Source organism: Callionymus lyra, chromosome 15 (genome assembly GCF_982586985.1).
Source record: "Callionymus lyra chromosome 15, fCalLyr1.hap1.1, whole genome shotgun sequence".
NCBI lineage: Eukaryota > Metazoa > Chordata > Actinopteri > Syngnathiformes > Callionymidae > Callionymus > Callionymus lyra.
The window spans coordinates 24,241,725-24,247,777 of record NC_141832.1 but is presented as its reverse complement, the minus strand read 5'-3'; positions in this window follow the sequence as shown (position 1 = coordinate 24,247,777).

The window sequence follows — 6,053 nt, the reverse complement described above, 5'->3', positions numbered from 1 at the left end:
CTGTGTGTATATATTTGTCTCACGCGTTGTGTGTGGTTTTGTTGCACACGTCTATGTGCAAGTCTTGTTCAGGTGCTGCACCAAACATATATATTGAAACATATTGGAACAGTTGTCAAAATACAGTTTTATTTTGAATTTTTTGAAGTAGTTCTTCTGAGATATTATATAATAAGTCATTTATACGTCATATTCACTATATGCTATATTTAAACAGATATTGAGATGAGATAAATGGTGGAATACTCAAAGTAAACTTTGTATAACTATACATACTTAACTTAAATATGAAAGAGAAAAGATGATTTTATCATTCCTGTACAATGTGGTTTATTAGTAAGCCTCACAGCAAGAAGGTTGATGGTTAGCTTCCAGCGTGTTGGAACCTGTAATGAGAAGAGAGAATGACAAGTATGTATGTTGAAAAAAGTGTAGGTTTTTCCCATCAGCAGCTGCCAGAGCGTTCACGCCACGTTAACCTGTCTTGATCTTCCTCTTGAGTCGCACCGTACTCTTCATCCTCACTCAGCACATCTGTGAATCTCATTGGTCACCTTCCACTTCTCCTTTTACCTGGTGAGGAACTATCTCCAACCGACTTCGTCCAACGCCATCTCGAAATATAAAGTATGAGTGTTAAAGTTCAATTACTACTTAGTTCACGATAACTTGATTCGGTGAAACATCTTCATCATCTCTCTCTCTCTCTCTTTCTCTCTCTCTCTCTCCATTGGTCTACTTTTCCAGCCATCTCAGCATTCTGTGTCAAAACGTTGTCATCTTTTTAGTCCTCTTTAAACATTCATGACTGGCACTCATCAAATGTTTAATTCATGCCTCTGCATCTCAAACAAAGATCTTGTCACTTCCCAGCCAACTTTGGAATGGCCTGATGAAGACTCTGTTTTGTGTCACATCCTTGGGTTACGTGAGGGAAAAGACTCGCACAAGTATCCGCGTGCAGATTTATGAGGAACTTTTCACTGGAATAAAGGTGGACTTCAGGTCCCTGTAATGTCATTTTTAAAAGAGAGAACTAAAGTTTGTATTATTAACTTTTTATGATGTCATGTCAGTATTTAATTTCCCTGTTTTTCTATCATGTTGCTCCATCTCTGTTTTGGCCTAAAGTAAAGGTAAATACTTTTGTCTGGTTCTATTTTTCTTTATCCATTTTTAAACAAGACCACTGATGAGCTTCCTCCTGATTATATTGTAAACAATACAATTGCCAGGAAAGAGTTTGATACTCAACATGAACCACTAAACTTCCTTAAAAGTAAAATACTATTGTTGTTTAACAACCTAATGATCATGGAGACGAACAGACATCAATGGGAGTTTAAATGACTGGACTATGCTTTATATAATTGGCATTACTGGCTGGAGTAGCTCTTGGCTCGTCCAGGAACGCGTCAGCTGACCTCTTGACTCAGCTGTGAGCAGAATCCAGCTGCACTGACAGTAACAAAAGAGGGAGAAGGAAGCTGAAGCAGCATTTCCTCCTAAAAATGTTCCTCTACTTATCTCGGAGCTGATTCAGTAATCTGAAGACACACAAGTCACAGAATTCAGACAGACAGAGATGAATAAACACAATTTTCCAGATCAACAATCACAATATGTTCTTTAACCAGAGCTGTGATGTTTCCTCAACGGTTGTGGTCCCTTGCTGACGTGAGCAGAACTGTTAAAGGTCAACTTATGTGTTGATTTATGTGTCTCTTAAATGGATCTTGTACCGTTATTGTACTCATCATGTGTCTCTTTTCATTGAAATATTTACATTAGAAAATGTTTCAGCGGGTGCATGTGAGACCTTCTGTAAAAAACATTGATGCTGAAAGGGAACTGTACTGTGCAACCTGAGAACAACCCACAACATAGCAGTTAATCCACCAAGGACTGGCTGAGAGAATGGACTAGCGAAGTCAAATCCCGGATGTTAATCCCATTGAGATGCTGTGGGAGACTGGGACAAGATGGCTACAAGAAAGGCCTCACAGAAGTCATTTCAGCCAAAGGGGCTTAAGCAAACAAAGTGAGGCAGATTCACAGTCGGGTTCAGGCAGAGGGATCTAAACCAGACCAGCACTTCACGGAGGCAGAGACACTAATGGGGAACAGGCAGGAGAATATTAGGTCCTAACTTTTACTCAATATAAAAACACATTTGTGTTCATATCATTTCAGTCATTTTCTTTTCCAGAGATTTTGACGTTTGTTAATTGATGTTTACTGCATATTTTTAAAACTGCATTCTGCCCCTTTTTTCTTCCTTTCTTCTTATGTTTTGAAAAGAATAATTGATTCGTGTTTGGTTCTCATAGAACTTGTGAATCTGTGAAGTAGAGCTACAGGAAGCAGGTTTTGGTTTGAGGTTTTTCTTCACACAGCGATGACCACTGTAATGTTACATAAGTGGAAGCAGAAGAACGCAGTATACCAAGAGCTCTCGGAAACACATCTTTAAAACAAATGATCAAGACGGCAAGAGCATTCACAGCAAGGACTGAAAGTGTCACATGCTCAGTGACACACATCCTGTGAGAGAAACCAAGTAAAAAGAACAAAACAGCCGCACGCAGGTGGACAATATTCTCTTCAAACACAGAAATAGATAGATATATAAACTTTATTAATCCCTCTGGGGATCTCCTTCGGGAAATTGTTTTCCAGCAAGCACACAGCAACACAGACGATAGATTCACAAAAACAAGAACAATAACAAAAATCAAGGTTATAAGAAGATAGATCAAAGAAAAATACAAAAAAAAGGATACAATGATTAACACAGAAAATAATCATCTTTTCACTCCTCTTCTGCCCCCAAACTCAGAATTAAACAATCTAATAGCACGAGGAATGAATGAGTCCCTGAGTCTATTAGTGTTGCATCATGGGAGGAGCATTCGTGCTCTCCATCTGCTTCTCTGCTCACTGATGACAGTGTTCCGAGGATGACTGTCATCATCCATGATGGACAGTAGTTTGTTCAGTGATCTTCTCTCAGCAACTGTCACCAGTGAGTCCAGCTTCATGCCAACCACAGAGCCAGCCCTCCTGATCAACAAACCTGTTGACACTCCTCTTGGACACATTTCCACCCCAACACACCACAGCATAGAACAGGACACTGGCCACCACAGACTGGTAGAACATGCAGAGGAGTTTCCTGCAGATGTTAAATGATCGGAGCCTCCTCAGAAAGTACAGTCTACTCTCAACTTTCTTATATACAGTGTACATGGTCTATGTTGCAGGACCAGTCCAGTTTACTGTCCAGCCACACACAGGTCTCTGATGGACACTGGACGTGGCTTTGTCCTGGACCTCCCAAATGTTTCTTCTCATAATTTATTGTAATAGTTATAATCATATCCTCCCACAGTCCAAAAACATACAGAGGTTAAAAGAGAACTTGGGAAAATTGTCCATAGGTATGAGAGCCTGTGTGAATGGCATTCTGTCCAGGGTGTCCCCTGCCTCTGGCCCTATGACTCTGGGATAGGCTGCAGTCTCCCCGCGACCCGGACCCCGGAATAAAGCGGTTGTCAATGAATGAATGAATGAGGATTGACTAAAATGTATTAGTTTGGATGAATCCGATCATTATGAATAATTAATAAGGCTTTTCTCAAATAAATTAAATCAACATGTTGTGCTAGAACTTTTGCATATGTTCATTTTAAAATATGATAAACAAGGATATATCTGGCCATTTTTAAACATTTGGATTGTAGTAGGTATACCCATGCCTTTATGAAAAAGGGGTTTTGAGACTTTAGAATTAATAGTACAAAGCCTTTTAAAAAGTAATCTGAGGCGACCACATTTTATCTCTAAATGAAAATATTTTCATAACATTATAAATATTGAACAACAGATCTCAGTAAGTATATTTTTTAAGAAAGACAAACCAAGGTTTATTCTATTATGGTAGTTTCTCCCTCTCGCTGCATTAGATATACACATGATTAAGCAGCAAACCATTTCATTTAACTAGCATTTATACACTGATTAAGTCTTGAGACAACATTGATGGATATTTTGTTCTGAACTTGGTATAATGTGGTTGAAATAAAGGTATATCAATACTGATTGTCACTTATTGCTAACCACACATGACAGTTAATCGGGCTTAATGATAATAAAATGTCAGGTATAAAATCCCACTTAAAATGTACTCAAATTAAACACTTTTTATTCAATTCACATTTCAACAGTAAAATATCACAAATTGCAAAAACATTTAAGTGCAACACTTTACGAACAAAACATTTTCCGTTTTTGGACCCTGGTAGCCACATATGACAGGGACAAGAGCTGCAATTCTCTCATTTTCGAACTTTACCCAACATTGGTAAATCAGCTTTGAGAAATTTAATGTTGCAGACTCAGATTCTGAGATCCCAGCATGCACATATTTTCTGTAGCAGAAAATAACTTCTACAGTTTGTGGCCAAATGATGAGGTTCTGGTCACCAGATAATAGTATCAGTTGGGCTCCATTTTATCTTCCACAACCTCGAGCACTTAGATAAGGTTTTATCAGAGGTGAGAATCAACTGGCTGTTTTTCAGTGTTTTGCTCTCCCTCGCCAACGCTCTTATAGACACAGCTGATAAATGACGTAAAGGGTGGCAAAGAAAATGTACAATACTTACTTGAAGAATACAGTTAGCTATGTATTTGATTTTCTGTGCACACTTATTCTGTAGTTCTAGTCGCTATAGGGATTATTTTTTACCTTTTTCTTCTCCTAGAAAGATATTTTTCTCTTGCTGCAGGGTCGGAGTTGAAGTGCTGTCTATATTGAGAACTCTTCTGTTTGCTGGTTGATGGTGTCATCTAGAAAATAGGTTCAATGAGTTAAACTTATTGAAAGTCAGTAACATATGTTCACTGACATTAATGTAATGTGATGCTATATGTTTTTTTCTTTTAACATTTCTCCCACAAAACTAATTGTACCCTTACAAAAATACGTTTATTTTTAAAAAGGAATTGAAAACGGGATGGATTTTGAAAGAAATATGATAATATTTACATATAATTATGCTTGAACAATGAAGGCCAAATTTATAAATAATGTATAAAATATAAATCTATTAAAATACATGAATACACGTCATATATCTATCATGTAAAAGTATCAGCACGGGTCGCCCAACATGATAAATGGTCGCCCAGCTTGATCTTTTCAAGTTCTCTCAAATATATCAGTAAACTAGATATTAGTCACAGTTTCAGGGGCACTCACCAAACATGAAGGCTTAAAGTGACAACTAAACATGTATGTACTTAAGTTTATTTGAGTGTTTTTAAACTAGCAAAAGTTACGGTGTGATTAAATGATGATGGTGAAAAATGACTGACATAAAGTAGGTATAAAGTTATTGAGACAAAATACAACTATTGTATTCATTTTTTTGTATTTCTATTATTTTGACGCAAACTGAATCAGCGACACGCATATGTTCGCATAAGAAACGAAGTGTATTGTGAGTGGATGTGACTAATAGTTTATTACTGTTATTCTCTGAAGAATATATGGGTTTAACGTATATTGAAGTAATTATAGAAACGAGGTTCTGTGTTTTTTATTAACCTCAATAGGTTCGTTAATCTGAGGGTCAAGAGTTAACCACATATAAATGTCACATATATAGCAGCAGCTGCCAGCTGAAAAAACACCGAGTATCCAACCAGATAAATGGAGCAGACCTGATCTCTGCTGGCTGCAAATGAAACTACAGTTTGGATTTCTTTTTGGCTTTTCCTTCACGTAAAGATTTCTTATTAAAACAGCTGAATTATTCTATACTCGCGATATAAGTTTTCAGTTAAATTAATCAAATCTAACTTTAATCATTTTTTGCCAATGAATAGAATATATAATTATTTATCATTCAATTAGAAAGCATACCAGATAAAACATTTAAGAAGTGTATTATTAACTGTTTTAGACGTGTTGATCTTCTACTAGATAATGTTTTTTGGACTGACATAATTGTTGAATCATGTAAATGTCCTTGAACGTCAAACTGTTG